A 17,106-nucleotide genomic window follows, 5' to 3' on the forward strand; every position below is an offset into this window, starting at 1 on the left:
CAGTATGGTTAACAGGTATTTTAGAGAAATGGGGCTTACAGTTCTCCTTGAAATACAGGACCAGAGGTCCTACAATAGTAAACTTCAACCACAAAGTTTCATTTTTTTTCCCTCTCAATCTCAGATTCTCTAATCCTTTATGTTTCAAATAAAATATGTAGAAATAGTATTTTCAGAATATAAAGGCATCACAGAGAAGCAAAACTTCCCCAATACACTGGTGATACCGATTCTTTTTTTTCTGGTTAGGTCCAACTTTGTGCCTACTGCTGCCAGCTCTTGAGCTGGTGAATCGGGCTGGAGAAAAACACACAACTAAGTTGACGAAATTCACTTTACATGCAAGACTGCCAGACACAGGAGGCCTTTAGGGCTGCTCCAGCCGTCCTAACTCATTTCCCGAGCCCAGCGACGCCCAAGGTCTATGCTCTGGACCAGCATCAGCATCATCACCTGGGAACTCGTGAAAACTGCAAATTCCTGGGCACGTCCCCAGACCTAACTGAATCAGAAACTTTCAGGTGAGGCCCAGCAAGTGCTGTTTTTGATGCAGGGAAGCCAGTGCTTCTGATGCAGGGAAGCCTGAAAAACACTGATGGGGTCAGCTCGCTCTCACCCTCTATTTCTTCTCCCATGCTCCTCTCTCCTCAAGCCTCCAACCTCCTTGTCTCTTTCTTTTTTTTTTTTTTTTCGGTACGTGGGCCTCTCACTGTTGTGGCCTCTCCCGTTGCGGAGCACAGGCTCCAGACGCGCAGGCTCAGCCGCCATGGCTCACGGGCCCAGCCGCTTCACGGCATGTGGGATCTTCCCGGACCGGGGCACGAACCCGCGTCCCCTGCATCGGCAGGCGGACTCTCAGCCACTTGCGCCACCAGGGAAGCCCTCGTCTCTTTCCTTACTTCAACCTCATGATCTTCCCAAGGCTCCCACCACCAAGTCTACCAACCCACCTACTCATATCTGTACCAGCTCATTTTCCTCTCCTCAACACTCCCCTTGTGCACTAGATCCCACCTCCCTCTGCCTGATACCATCCCCTCTTGTTCCTGAGTCATCATCTGTTCGCTTCTACTGGATGATAACTCCCATCAGCATACAAATATGCCATTACAGCTCTTATCTTAAGAAATAAAAATTCCCTCCCTTGAACCCACAGATCCGTCCATGCTCCCCTTCATAACAAAGTTCCTCAGGGAAGCTGTCTATATAAAATGCTGCTGTTTGCTCTGCACTGCTCTGTCTCAAACCCACTCCTGTTGAGTTCTGTTTCTACTGTTCCTCTAAAAATGCTCTCATCGAGGTCACCAGTGACCCCTAAAACCAATAGCCATTTCTCAATACTTAATCTTACTCAAGCCAACAGCAGTTAGCAAAACTGACTTTCCTCTTCTGGAGTGATTTCTTCCCTTCCCTCTAGGACGACGCTCCCTCTCTTGGTTTCTTCTACTTCAATAATGAGTCCCTTTCCATCTCCTTCCCAACCTGTAAGCTTTGGAGATGCCCAGAGCTCAGTCCCCAGATCTCTTCTTTCCTCTCTCTACTTACTCCGTGGATGATATCATGGCTTTAAAATTATCTACACACTGATTACACTCAAATTTGTTTCTCCAGCCCCAAACTCACCCTTGAACTCTAGACTCTGATATTCAATGGCCTATTCTGTATCACCACTTGGATGTCTAATGGGCAGCTCAAACTCAACGTGCCCCAAACTGATCTCTTCATCCTCTCCACCAATCACCAAACCTGCTCCTACCCCAATCTCACCATTTCAGCAAACAGCAACTCTCAGTTATTTACACTAAAACCCGAGTCATTCTTTATTCCTCTTCTTTTCCTCATACCTCACATCTGATCCATCAGCCACTCGTTAGCTCTATCTTCAAAATAGTTCCAGAATCCAATCACACTCAGTAGCACTTCCAACCTTATCACTCTAGTCCAAATCACTGTCTTCCCAGATTTACTGCAATAGCCTCCTAACTAGTTGAACTGCTTTCTCCTTTGCCTCCTCGCACTGTTTTTTAATAATATGAATCAAACGGGTTGCTTTAAAAACACAAATGAAATTATGTCATTCTGTTATTCAGAACTCTCCGACTTTTTATCTCATTGGGAAAAAAAAAAAAAATCCGAAGTCTTCACTATACCATATAAGGTTCTTTGAAGACGCTGAGCACCTCAGTGTTTACAACTAGCTGTTTTCTCTGCCTGGATCACTCTTCCTCAAGACGTCAGAGAGGCTCACTCTCTCATGTCCTTCAGACCTCTGCCCAGATATCACCTTATCTGAGAGGGCTTCTCTGACCATCCTATGTAAAACAGTACCCCACTGTCCACCACCCCATTCCCAATCTCCTTACTTTGCTTTATTCTTCTTCACAGCACTTAACATCTCTCAACATAGTACATATTTATTTGTCTATTTGATGATTTTCTGTTCCTCCACTCACTAGGATATAAGATCCAGGAGAGTAGGAACTTGGTCCATTTTGTATACCCAGCACTTAGAACAACGCCAAACAAAAAGCTTTCACTTAATATTGATGAATTTACCTTATAACAATGTATTGATTAATTAATTTATATCTAGAATTTTTAAAAATTATTTATTTTTATTTATGGTCTCACCGGGCGCAGCATGCAGGATCTTAGTTCCCCAACCAGGGATCAAACCTGTACCCCCTTCATTGGAAGCTCAGAGTCTTAACCACTGGACTGCCAGGGAAGTCCTCTAGATATATTTTTAAATTCAGAATTAATTTTATTAATTAGCCTAACATGAGAGGAGAGAGGGAAAAGGATGATACATTTTATTTCTGAACTATTAAAGAAGTGAAAAAGCTAAGCACGTGTGGCAAAAATACCAACACTCATCTTATTCTGAAAATTCTTTATAGCTCCTTTCCTGTCTAGTCAGAGGGAGAAATCTGAATTTCTCCAACTCCTCACGGAGAGAGGTTTTGACTGACATTCAGGAAATTACTGCAGCTCCCTTTACAGGAGCAAGGATGCAGTGTGTTCTTACAGAAGAGGCATGGCCTAAGGCACAGAATGGGGAATAGATGGATTAGAAAGGCTAGTCTTAGCCTTTAAATCCTGTCAGTTGCGCTTATTTCACACAACTGGCATTCATGATAACCTCTAAGGCTCGGTAATGCCTAGCACAAAGACAAATATCACAGAGAGACAAGATGAATATTCCATAGCACGTGTAACACGTCCAGCGGGCCAACTAGAGAAACCTCACAAGAGAAACCCGTACTGGGATTGTTTTTGTCTTTGTTTCTTGTTTTTCGTCCTGTAGTTTTTTTTTCATCTCTCATTATAACATAAGTTTTTCTAAAAGATAAAGGGAGTGGTTTGAAAAAAAAAAAAACCTACCAGAAAAGCTGGGTCTCACTTATAGAAACAGAACCAGCATTTCCAAGTTCCACTTACACTAGTCTTTTAAATTCAGCTTTGTTGCTCTTTGGTGACTGGTTGTCCTCATATATTTTTCCAGAGAATGTGTGTTTGGGCAGAATAACAAAGGTCCAATCTCCTCACGAGGTATAGTATGGTGAATCTACCTGCTGCCTAGAAGAACTGGGCGAAATGGCCTTTTGTAGAAGGAATGGCTTTCCCCCACGTCAGTTTATGGATGACAACTAAGATCACTAAGTTTAAGTGCTGCAGAAATGCATACCCATCCACGTCCAGTCTGGCACTTACAGCAGAAGAGACGGGAGGAAGGATCCTTCCAGGACCACCCCCAGGAGGGAAGGGTATCCCCTGACGGTCAGAGCACAGAGTGGTGGAGGAGGAGGTTGACACATCTAGTCACTCATCAGACTGGAGGAGCTTAGCTCAGACAAGCCATCAACAGTGGACAAGGCAAATGTCTGAATAACAAAAGAGATCAAGAAATGCAGGATGCATAAAGCCAAGTGTTCCAGAAAGCAGTGGGGAAGACGAAAACCACTAAAGCCACCTAACTGGGCTGGGCATTGCCTCTCTCCTCAGTGATGCTCCCCTGCCTGGGTGGAGACAGAGGGGGGTGTCTTCAGATTGGACAAAGAAGTTCTGATACAATTTCGGGTGGGGCACGGGCGCCTCTTGTTCATAGGCCATCTGTGTACAGTATGCTCTCACTGCCACCCACTCACACCTGACCTCCGGGTAACAGAATACAGGGGGCTGAACTTGAAAGAGGGGAGCTGGACAGTACTAGCTGGGGAGGTAACAATCTCATTACATAAGCTTTTCCTGCAGCTGGTGGCATGCTAGGCCAGGTGAACCGAGGAAAGGTCCACAGCGGACCCCTGCCCCAAATGCTCAGACTCTGCACTCATTTTGATCAACTGAGGATAAGAACTGGTCCGTGGCTGTAGTCAGGGTGACACTGGGTGTGGTGACAAAGTAACAGAGGTAAAAATCACAACTGTAGTTGAAGATGGTGGTCTCCAAAGACACCAGTGAGAGTTGCTGCATCAGAATTCAGGCATGAAGGGGTCCACTTGCCCTGTCGCAAGGAGGCACTCTTGAAAACTCAGTCCAAAGGTGTCATCTGGCCACCGATCCAAGCAGGGTCGAATCTGCAGAGTCTCTAATGAAGGCCTTCCAAACTGGAATGAGACTGGGGATCCTGGTCCCAGCGACAACCTCAGGCAGCACACGAGGCCAGACACTCATGAAAGAGGAGTGTAGGAGGTGAGGTGAGATTCTGCACAGCCTACGATGAGATGGGCCCTCTCCGCCAGTGCCCAGGCCTCACCGGGCTTGCACTAAGGCAGCATACAGACCCCAGGGCATTCCTGCCTTTCTTTATTCAGCTCCTTCTCCCATATCATCAAGCGTCCGTGCATCCTTTTAATTCTGCCTCCTTGTTGCTTTTCTTCTCTTTATTTTCCCTCTCACTTTTACCTTGCTTCTTGGAGTAGCCGCTAGTAGGGCCTGTCTTTAATAGCCATGGCAAGTCTCAGTGTGACCTTTTTTCCTGCTTTATGAATAGGTGAGTTGGTATCTTGAAAAAATTTTTGTATCTCAGTTCTTCAAAGTTATCTTCCTCATTTCTTGCTTTAGGAGATGTTTAAATTACTTACTTCTGGGTTTGTGGATAGAGTAGCCTGAAGGAATCGAACATGTTAAAGCCAAACAAACAACTATGCACACAGGAACACAAGCACTTTTGAAAGCTCTCATGTAAGTGCAAAGTAGCTGTGGCCTAAGGCTATTTATAAGAATAAATGAGCACACTTATTCTTCTTTATGCTTGTTTCTTTGGGATGTTTTTTTCTGTGTAACATAGAAAAAATGGCAAATTATCACAATTTTGAACTGATAAATCAAAACAAGTAAACTGAATACAACAGCATAAATAACTTTGTTTTTTAATTTTATTTTCTAATTTTATTATTTTTTGGCTGCATTGGGTCTTCGTTGCTGCACGTGGGCTTTGCTCTGGTTGCGGTGGGCGGGGGCTACTCTTCATTGCAGTGCAAGGGCTTCTCACTGCAGTGGCTTCTCTTGTGGAGCACGAGCTCTAGGCGCACGGGCTTCAGTAGTTGTGGCTCGCAGGCTCAGCAGTTGTGGCTCGTGGGCTCTAGAGCACAGGCTCAGTAGTTGTGGTGCACAGGCTTAGCTGCTCTGCAGCATGTGGGATCTTCCCGTACCAGGGCTCGAACCCGTGTCCCCTGCACTGGCAGGCGGATTCTTAACCACAGTGCCACCACGGAAGCCACAACAGCATAAATAACTTTTATTCAAGACACATAAAACCTTTTGTATAAAGTTCTTCAAGAGACTTCTTATAGACCGAATTTGAACCATAAGATCTAGCTATGAGAAATTGCCATCAATTTAGTTTTTTGCTTCAAAGCCACTACACTAAGGATTTTTTTAAACCACAAGGTGGCGCCTATGTTTAAAGTAAAAAGATTTTCTAAATTACTCATATACCGCATCTTTATAACAGACACTTTGTTTATTTTTAAGAAAAAATAATAATAATTCAAATAAGGATAATAAAGTATATGAATTCTACTTTCTAGATGTATTTATCATTTGGGGAAATGTTCATAAATATTTCTGTTGAAATGCTTGATCCGAGTGACACTGATCAGAATTCAGTAGTTCTCCATAAATCAGGTCCCAATTTATGAATATTAGAAGTTCAAACATTTTGTCTTTGTATTCAGAAACTCTCATGATGTGGTCTCAACCTAGTTTATAAAACTTATTTCCAATTCTGCAACCTTATGTTTCCTTTGCTAAAGCCAACAGCCCACTGTTCTCCACATATAGGCAATACCTTTTTCTCTACCTTGAATGCCCTTCTCCCACTTCTTCAATCTCTATATGTCAAAATCCTACCCATTCCTCAAAATTCAACTGTAAGTCCATTTCCTATATAAAGTGTTGCAAGATTTTCTTTCACCCCAATATGCAACTGGGATTAACCTCCTGGGACTCCAAACCACCAGAGATGTCTGATGAACTAAGCCCATGGGCTCTAGGTCACACCACCTGACTTCAAATCCTGGCTCCTATACTAGCTGGCAGAATGATATTGTGAAAACTACTCAATTATCAGTTGAGTAGTTTCCTCAATGATATGATTAAATTATAATATCTATCTCAAAAGATTGTTTTAAGGACTAGGAAAATGCATATGTATTACAACATTTGTGTATGGCTGTGTAAGAAAAATGGTTTAAACAATTTGGAACTCATTTTTCTCACGAAACATGAATTAGGTAGCTTGGAGTGCCAACAAACCAGGCTCCTTGCGTTTTCCTACTTGGCCAATCTTAGCCTGTAGTTTCATGGTCACAAAAAGGCTGCCACACCTCCAGGTTCTGCATCTGCACTCAAGGCAGAAAGAAAAGAGAGGACAAAGAAACAGAAATAGTATACCAGCTGAGTCTGTCATTATTTATTAGAAAACAACAGGTTTCATATGAACACTACCACACAGACTTCCACTGACATTTCATCTGCCAGGTCTAGGTCATGTGGCTACTCAAAGCGGTAAAAGAACCTGGGAAATTGAGTTTTTAAAGCTAGATGCACACAAGTTAATAGCAAAAAAAAGAGAAAAGCTAGATGCACTATTGTCCCAAATTAAATTGGAGCTCTATATAAAGAAAAAAGAGGAAATGGATTGTGCAGGCAATCAGAGTATATGCCACCATGGCTCTTAGCACAGTATATGTTTATATAAATCTGTAATAAATGTTAACTGCTATCTATTTCTTTTTCATGTGACTAAGTGCTTTTGCCCTGAATGAGTTATGTGAGAGTGTTTTATCTTATGTTTTACCTATGAGACTTTGATGGCAGGGTCCATCTTATTTCATGTTCATTGCTGTTGAACATTCTAGAAGAATACCTCAGGAATTACTTAGTAAAGAAATTTACAGGATTGAAAAATACAGGTCCTGGAGAAAATGTTAGAAGATGTCAAAAGTCTCCATGGGGGAGCCTGGTCACATGCTAATCCTCATCAAGGATTACCCAGCTGAAAGAGTTAAATAAGAGGACACAATAGACATTTCAACTAACAGCTGTAGTCATATGTCCAAAAAAAGGTCACTTTTTGGTTAGATGTTGTATATAATAAATTCATGATTTGACTATTGATTCCTTAAGTTACAAATTTTATCAGGTGGTTTTCTTCCAAACACAGTACACTTGTACAAATTTCTAAAAGATCTCAAGTCAAACATTTAAAAATACAAATTTATTTCAATTTATGAAAAAGCAATCAACTTTTCCCTCTATTAGAATATGAAAAAAGAGAAAACTAGACTTGACTTTCAGAATATTTTGAAAAAATGTTAAAAACCACAAAGGTAGGGCTTCCCTGGTGGCGCAGTGGCTGAGAGTCCGCCTGCCGATGCAGGGGACACGGGTTCGTGCCCCGGTCTGGGAGGATCCCACATGCCGCGGAGCGGCTAGGCCCGTGAGCCATGGCCACTGAGCCTGCGCGTCCGGAGCCTGTGCTCCACAACGGGAGAGGCCACAACAGTGAGAGGCCCACATTACGCAAAAAATAAAAAACTAAAAAAAATTTTAAAAACCACAAAGGTAAAACCATAATAAAAACATACTAGCAAAAAAAAGAAAGGTGTGGAAATCACTTGGAGATTCTATTATCTTCCTTCACAAGTTTACACATCCTCATTCGGGTCATTTGAAATTTCTAAGGTTACAGGCAGGTAGCAGAAGCACAGGCTCTAAGATGCCAAGAAGAAACCTTAAATAGATAAGGACACTAGTATTACACTACTAGGAATGTAATTATATTTGCATTACATGCTGTCCTGCAAAAATTTTATTTATTACCATTAATGCAACCTGAAGGTCTGTAGATGTTGCTACTCATTCTTCCTTTCCCATTTTGGGGCATGTGGAAGGGTGATGGATTAAATACTTGAGCTAGGTCTCAAGTAGAGAGAGAAGGAATCAGATGGAATTATTAAGCTGTGGTATAATTCATACTAAGATAGGGGTGGGCACAAGTTGCTCTAGGAACACTTGGCTGGAGATGCCCTATTCCATTGAAACTGTGAAATAATTCTTCGTATGAAAAAACTTAGTCCCCTCATATGAGCAAGCCCCATTTTCTTTTAGCCCCTTCTGCATTAGCATAGTTCTGGCATTTCAAAGCTCTAAGATCAATAGTTCTGTCAGACAGTCATTTCCAGCATAGTTTTCTTCAGTGTTTAAATTAACAAAATATTTAACAAAGTATAAAGATGAATTATATATACTTAACATTACTTTAAAAATTAGGCCTAATTATTTGAAAAGGAAGAACAAGTTTTTGATAGTTTCTAACTAGAAAAAAGCAGTCCCAGCAATTAAATATGATGAAACATGAAGGTCATTACAGGTTATAAGAAAAGTCAAATTAATTATTAAGACTCACTTTTATCACCAGTGCTCTTTCAAGTGTGATGAACATGGGAGGTTTCATCGCATTAAGCTTTACTAATGAATCTGGGTGTCTCCATACAGAGCTAGTTTCTTACAACGCTAGCATGGCCAAAGAAGAAATAAACATTACTTTAAAATAGTGATATCCGGGGCTTCCCTGGTGGCGCAGTGGTTAAGAATCCGCCTGCCAATGCAGGGGACACAGGTTCGAGCCCTGGTCCAGGAAGATCCCACATGCCGCAGAGTAACCAAGTCCGTGTGCCACAACTACTAAGCCTGCGCTCTAGAGCCCGCAAGCCACAACCACTGAGCCCGTGAGCTACAACTACTGAAGCCCACGCGCCTAGAGCCCATACTCTACAACAAGAGAAGCCACGACAATGAGAAGCCTGCGCACCGCATTGAAGAGTAGCCCCTGCTCACTGCGACTAAAGAAAGCCCTCGCAGCAATGAAGACCCAACACAGCCAAAAATAAATAAATAAAAATTAAAATAAAATACTGATATCCAAAGATGGATGGCCTCCAGAAGAATGAATAGGGCTGGTGCCAATGTTCATTTGTAGTTGGCTACTACTGTGTCACTGCTGGGTGCTTGAGTAGAGGCAGAAGCAAAGAGCCAAAAGGAATCAGTATGCTGTGGTGTAATCCATGCTAAGATAGCGTGGACACAGGATACTGTAGGAGCACTTGGCTAGGGATGCCTCATTTCATTGAAGGAAGCTGTAGAATAATTTTTTTCATGAAAAAATACATCATTAATATCCAATTCCAGGTTCATTTGGAGAATTCCTTGCATTTGCTTTATAAGGAGTGGAGGTAAAAGTATGGCTCTAGGGGCCACTGTAGGAATGTGGGCAAGTCACTGACACGTATGTTTTTAGCATCATCGTATAAAAAAATGAGAGATGACTACTATCTATTTTCTTAAAGTCTTCATAAAGATAAAATGAGATAATCCTGGTAAAATTTTTAGAATAATGCCTGGCGTGTTTCACACGGTAAAAAACTGTAGCTGCTATTGTTATTATTGTTGTTGTTAATTCCATGAAAAAATAAACCTACTTCGCAAATAATGACCCCATTTCTAGTGTTCACACATTGCCTACTATGTACCAGGTACCATGTGAGGTAATGTCATACATGTTATCTCTCCTTCTTATACTCTTCCCCACTCCTCACTCCTGCAAGGTAAATATTAACCCCACATGGAAAATGAAGAAACTGAAGGCAGAGAAATTCACCCATTCAAACAGCAAATCTTTTCTCAGTGCTACAGTGCTCTAGGCACCTTTCTAGGCACTACGGATATGACCATAAAGAAGACAAGTTTCCTCATCTTATGGCACTTAGAGTCTAGGTTTTGGCCAACCGGGTAGACTGTGGTGCCATCAACTGACAAGACTAAAACAAAGGAAGAAACAGGTTTGGAGGGAAGATCAAGAGTTCCATTTCGGGGATATGTTAAGTTTGTGGCTTATTGGATGGCTATTAGTCATCCAAATAGAGATATCAAGTAGACAAAAATATACGAGTCTAGTTGGCAAACTATAAGTAGCAGATCAAAGTTTCCTTCCACATATTCTTGTGTGGCCTGTGAGCTAAGAATGGTTTAAGATAAAATTTTTACTTGCATTTTTTAAATTTAAATTTAAATTTTTCATTAATAAACTTGATCTCTTAGAGCACTCTTAGGTCCACAACAAATGGAGCAGAAGGTATAGAGTCCCACATACCTCCTTCCCCTACACATGCATAACCTCCCCCATTATTAATGTTTCCCTCCAGAGTGGTACACTTGTTACAATCGGTGAACCTATATTAACACATTATTATCACCTGAAGGCCACAGTTTACATTAGGGTTTAATCCTGGTGTTGGGTATGGATGAATGTATAACAACATGTACCCACCATTACAGTAGCATACTGAGTATTCTCACTGCCCTAAACATCCTCTGTGCTCTGCCTATTCATCCCTTCCTCTCCCAAGCCCCTAACAACCACTGATCTTTTTTACTGTCTCCATAGTTTTGCTTTTTCCAAGATGTCATGTAGTTGGAATCCCAAAGTATGTATCCTTTTCAGGTTGGCTTCTTTCACTTAGTGATATGCATTTAAGGTTCCTCCATGTCTTTTCATGGCTTGATAGGTCATTTCTTTTTAGTGCTGAATCCTATTCCATTGTTTATCACAGTTTATCCATTTGCCTACTTTGTGTGAATGTTAAGTTTTCAACCCCTTTGGGTAAATACCAAGGAGCATGATTGCTAGATTATATGGTCAGAATATGCTCAGTTTTGTAAGCTGTGTCTTTTGTGAATATTTTCTCCCAATCTGTGGCTTGATTCCCATTCTCTCGATATTGACTTTTGCAGAGCAGTTTTTAATATGAATGAAATTCACCTTATCAATTATTTTTTTCATGAGTCATGCCTCTGGTGTTGTATCTAAGAAGTCATCACCATATCCAAAGTCATCTAAGTGTTCTCATGTTATCTTCTAAAAGCTTTATAGTTTTGCATTTTACATTTAGGTCTGTGATCCCATTTTGAGTTAATTTTTGTTTAGGGTGTAAGGTCTATGTTTAGACTCATTTTTTTTTTTGCATGTGGATGTTCGGCTGTTCCAGCACCATTTGTTGAAAAGACTATTTTTGCTCCATTGCATTGCCTTTGCTCTTTTGTCAAAAATCAGTTGAGTATATCTATGTAGGTCTATTTCTGGGCTCTCTATTCTGTTCCATTGATCTATTTGTCTATTCTTTCCAGATAATACCACACTGTCTTGATTACTGTAGCTTTATAGTAACTCTTGAGGTCAGGTAATGTCAGTCCTCCAACCTTATTCTTCTTCAGTACTGTGTTGGCTCTTCAAGGTCCTTTACCTCTCTCCATAGAAATGTTAGGAACAGTTTGTCAATATTCACAGAATAACTTACTGGAATTATGATTAGGATGGCACTGAATCTACAGATCAAGTAGGAAAGACTGACATATTGATGTTAACAGTATTGAGTCTTCCTATCCATAAATGTGGACTATCTTTCCATTTATTTAGTTCTTTGATTTCTTCTATCAGAGTTTTGTAATTTTCCTCATATAGATCTTGTCCATATTTTGCTAGATTTATTCCTAAGTATTTCATTTTTGGGTGCTAATGTCTAAGAAAGGTTTTAATCTTTTTTTAATAGTTGGGAAAAACCCAAATGATGAATAATATACTGTGATATGTAAAAAAATATGAAATTCAAATTTCTGTATCCATAATAAAGTTTTATTTGAACATAGCCATGCTCATTCATTTACATATTTGTCTCTGGCTGTTTTCATGCTACAACAGCAGAGTTGAGTAGTTGCAACAGAGCTGTATATGGCCTGCAAAGCCTAAATTATTTGCTATCTGACCCTTCACAGAAAAAGTTTGCTGATCCCTAGTCTGGAGTGTAGACGGGGGCTGGCAGTCAACAGCATAAGGTTGTACCATATAACATGGGTCTGGATGACCCTATCCAGGAAGCTGGTTAGACTAAACAGAAGGGTCCTGACACCTGAGGAATTCAGAGCCTACAGAGGGAGGAGCAAGCAAAGACATCTGGAAAGGAATGATGGGGAGGGGAGCTGGGGGGCACAGAATAAGAACCCACAGAGTGTGGTGTCACAAAAGCCAAGAGAGAAAAGGCTTCGATGGAGAGGCAGGTTGACTGTGTTGAATGCAGCTGAGAGGTCACAAGGATGTCATTCAATTGGTTTCACAATATCTGTGACTGTCAAGGACAGTTTCAGTGGAATGCTGAAGATGGAAGTCTCCAGACTTGATGAGTGGAAGAGTAAAAAATGAGGAAAAGTGAGTAAGTTTACACAACTCTTTTCATAAGTTCTGCTGCGAAGGAAAAGTAGAGGAATAAATGGTAGCTGAAGAAGAATAGAAGAACAAGAAAAGGATTCTGAGAGAACAATAAAGCATGTTTACATACTGGTGGGAATGTTCCAGTGGAGAAGGAGAAACTGATGATAGAAGAGACAGAAATGAAGATTCAGGAGTGATGTCTGAGGGGAAAAGAGGGAGTAGGATCCAGAGCTTCAGGGGAGAGATTAACCTTTGACAAAGCAAGGTTACTTCTTCCAACAAAGTAAGCGCACAGAAACATGGAGGTTTGGAGATTCGATGGTGAAAAGATGAAGATCTTCCTGTCTGTATCTATTTTCTCAGTGGAAGGTGAGTCTCCCTTGCGGTATTTGACCAGAGGTAGGGTAATGAGAGGGGAAGGGTTTGAAAAGAGGAGAAGAAATGAAAAATTTATCAGGGAGAGGAGGAAAGCAAATTTCTACGGAAACAGATTAGCACTGCCTGGCTAGGATGCGCATCCATCTGAGATTTGGGAATCATGGATTTGAAGTGATAACAGTAACTTTTCCCAGCAACAACTAGCAGAGTTGATACTTATAGTGGAATTTAATCAACAGGTCTCCAAAGCTGCCACAGGCTGGAATCAAGCTTGGTTGCCTCTAAGGTCAGTGCCTATACTCTTTGGGCTGTGCCAAACCATTTCTACCCTGACAGATATATGCTAACACAAGGATGCATGGCTATAATCAGTTTTTCAAGAGCTACATCTATTCAATTACCGTATATCCCTGCAAAGTAAAATGCAGGTAGTACTCTATGAAGTATTACAGCTCAATTGCTCTTTCTCCTATCTGAACTAGTGTACCTTTTGGAGCACTGAACGTCCTCAGATGCTTCACCATGCTCCACACACAAACAATTCAGGCCCCTGGTAATCCATTTCCAATAAATGCAATGGTGTGTTGACCTGGCATTTCCGTTCACTCTTCAAGCCACTCTGAGAAAGCATTCACTGCGTGATTTCCATCAATGCAGCCCTAACATCTAGTGAGTCCTTAACACATAGTAGGTGCTCATTAACTACCTGATGAATTAATGGATCTCAACTTGAGAACAAACTACAAATGGATGGTTTTTATGAAGTATACAAAGGAGATAAAATATTCACAAATTAACTTAGGACATTCAGTGCCTTTGAATTAGCCCTTCATTTGAATATTAGCATCATTATTCTACTCAAATGGAATATCGACTTGCAGTATAAATCTTCTCAAAAGTTTTGTTTGGCTACTTATGCTTTTATCTTGAAATTAACCACAAAGGCCATATATTTTTGCTATCAGGTTGTTTTCGTTTTAAAAAAATCTTACATTTAGAATTGTAAAACGCCCATATATTACTACTCCATAGAAATACTAAACGTTTCCAGCAGAGGGCTCAAGAATTCTTTTTTAAGGAAAGAAATTTATAAAGTTCATTGTCCAATAGCAGCTCTTGCAAAACTCCTCCAGAAGGCAATCTCACAAAAAATATGTTCTTCCTCTTGATCAAGTAATTCCAGGCCCATGAATTTATTTAAAATAATCCAAATTTTTTAAAAAACTGTATTATATAATAAGGCAGCATTGTTTATATACTATCCATTTATGGATAAATATACTTTTATCTATTTCCAGAAAAGACATTAAAGTAAGTTATAATCACAAAAAATCTATATTAAATTACTCAGGAGATGGGCAAAGGCCAGGAAAAAAAAGAAAGATAACATATAATGTGTAAGTAAGTGAGAATTTGGGTGAATATGGCTTTTCACTTTCATTCTTCTTTATGTTTGTATAAACATTTGGGTGATTTTTTCATTTTCAAAAGATGAAAAAATAGTAATTTATAAAATTTGCATGCTTCTTAATTTTAGTTCTGAAAATAAGGGTGGAAAAACTTTAGGAAGCAAGTAGAATGGCTTATTTATGGAACAATTTGGGATTCTGCAGACACTCATTTTTGCAGGCAGAACTAATGGGGTGTAGCACCACTTTTTTCATGCCTACAAATAACATTAATGTACCAAAACTTTCAGATAGAGCTCCCAAATATTTTTACTCACTTTATTTATTTACATATACTCATTTTCAGAAGGCTCTGAGGCATCAATGCAAGCATTTAAAAATTAGAAACATAACTCAAGCAAGGAGAAAATAGGAAACAAAAAGTGATACGAGGTCAGGAGAGGAGATATATTATGTATATATATCCTCATAACTATTAAAAGTGGGCTGCAAATATAGCTCTAAGCTTCCTAGCATCAAAACTAAAAAGGAAATGCAGCCTAACAAAAGATGAAAATACCAAAATGAACTCTAGCTTCTCTAGGCCCTGAGATCTAATGGAAATTTTCCTGCAGAAATTAAGACTAACACTTAATGACTTACCTGGTGATACTTGTAATACCGTTGTACGTGTATTTTATAAACTTTGCATAAAAAGTAAAAGTTAATAAAGAGATTCTTCAAAATTCAGACATTCACTTTTCTGATTTTCTCCCTTGATACCTTGATCCAGGTATAAGACTTAGAGTAGATGAGCAGTGGTTTTTAATGGAGACAGGACAACCTTTCAGGGAGCAATTTAGAAACGCATGCAGGTATTTTTGGTTGCCCCAGGACAGGGGGACACTACTGGCCTTTGCTGGGCAGTGGCCAGGCAATGTACAGGACAGCCACCAACTGCAAAGAACTGCCCTAAATCCTGTATATCTGAGTGCCCTGATGTACATAAGTGAAAAACTTGTTTATAAAACTCAGTCTAGAATCTAACTGTTTTACATATAAACAAAATTTTTTGTTTGTTTTGTGTCAAGATACACTGAATTTTCCAAGAATGCTAACACAATAGAAACCAAAAGAAGACAACTGTTTTGTTTCGTACGGAATTTTACTAAGAGTTGCTCACTCTTTTAGAAAATCATGTCGCCTAGGGCATACCCTTGTGATATCTCAGTTATCAGCAAAACACCCCTGTGTCATTCTGCATCTGTATGCAGCTGTCCCAGCATGATGATTCTCCCTATAGCTGTAGACAGGCAACTATTTCATTCTCTCTTCTGAAAAGTTCTGCTCCAGCATGTACATACTGAAATACGTATGATTTTCATCATACCCTCTTTCCTTCTGTGTCTTCTTTATATATGGTTAAGACATTCTTATTAATGTTCAGAGTAATTTGTGTGGGTAAGTTACATTATTAGGAATTTCATTTCAGGATAGTAGTAAAGGTGGCCTTTTTATACTAAGGCCTGACAGATGAGGTTGAGAACCACCAAGCCAGATGGACAGACTGCACATCTTCTGGGAATCTATTATGTGTATAATTTCTCCCAATGAACTTTTTTTTTTTTTTTTTTTTTTGCGGTACGCAGGCCTCTCACCGCTGTGGCCTCTCCCGTTGCGGAGCACAGGCTCCGGACGCACAGGCTCAGCGGCCATGGCTCACGGGAACAGCCGCTCCGCGGCATGTGGGATCTTCCCGGACCGGGACACGAACCCGTGTCCCCTGCATCAGCAGGCGGACTCTCAACCACTGCGCCACCAGAGAAGCCCTCCCAATGAACTTTTAATGAGAGTTTTCTAGCAAACAGGCTGAGGCTGGCGTGCAATCATTCTCTTTTGCTAAATAAGGGGAAAAGTTCACGTCCTTTAAAAAGCCATCAATAGGCTGACATTCTCTTACGAAAACTAAGGAGCTAATCAAGATTCTCTACTAAATAAACTGTTAACCTCCCTCCACTCAGAGATGATTTGATGGAACACCTAAAGGAAGGGTCAGAATTTCCTTAGGGAATGATTCTGAGCACAGCCAACCCTTAGAAACTCCAATGATCAAGAAAGAACACAATTGTAATGATGTCTGATTAGAAATATTCCAAACAGGAGTTGCTGCCCATCCACCATAGCAAAGGAAAAACTCAGATGGACAGGATAAAATAAAAAACATCTAGCAATGGAACTTTCTGCCAAAACAAAGGGACACAAATGCACAGAAATGCAAAATACACCCTGAGTTAGCTTAGTGGGGTGGACCTACTATCTTGAATTGCTGTATATTATCTGTTTCTACTTTGGAGGACATCACCTAGAAAAGAAGTGATTGTTTCTTGCCCCACTTATGACAATAAAACCATTAACAAGAGCATACAGGGAATACTTCTCTTTCAATTCCCTGTCCTGGCAGTAGGGTGGAGGTGGGAGGTAGAAAGTGTGGGAAGGAGAGAGGAGGACCCAAGGGCAACAAATCCAGATCATTTAAATGGAGTTTTATAGAACAAAGACAAGGTTAAACCA

General features: G+C 40.4%; 1 protein-coding gene across 7 annotated transcripts in view; it reads right to left on the reverse strand.

Annotated features, from left to right (window-relative positions):
* KLHL32 (kelch like family member 32) overlaps positions 1-17,106 on the reverse strand; it is a 189,917-nt gene that overhangs the window by 107,526 nt on the left and 65,285 nt on the right. The window lies entirely within an intron of this gene.

This window comes from Phocoena phocoena, chromosome 12, assembly GCF_963924675.1.
Source record: "Phocoena phocoena chromosome 12, mPhoPho1.1, whole genome shotgun sequence".
In the NCBI taxonomy this organism is placed as follows: Eukaryota; Metazoa; Chordata; class Mammalia; order Artiodactyla; family Phocoenidae; genus Phocoena; species Phocoena phocoena.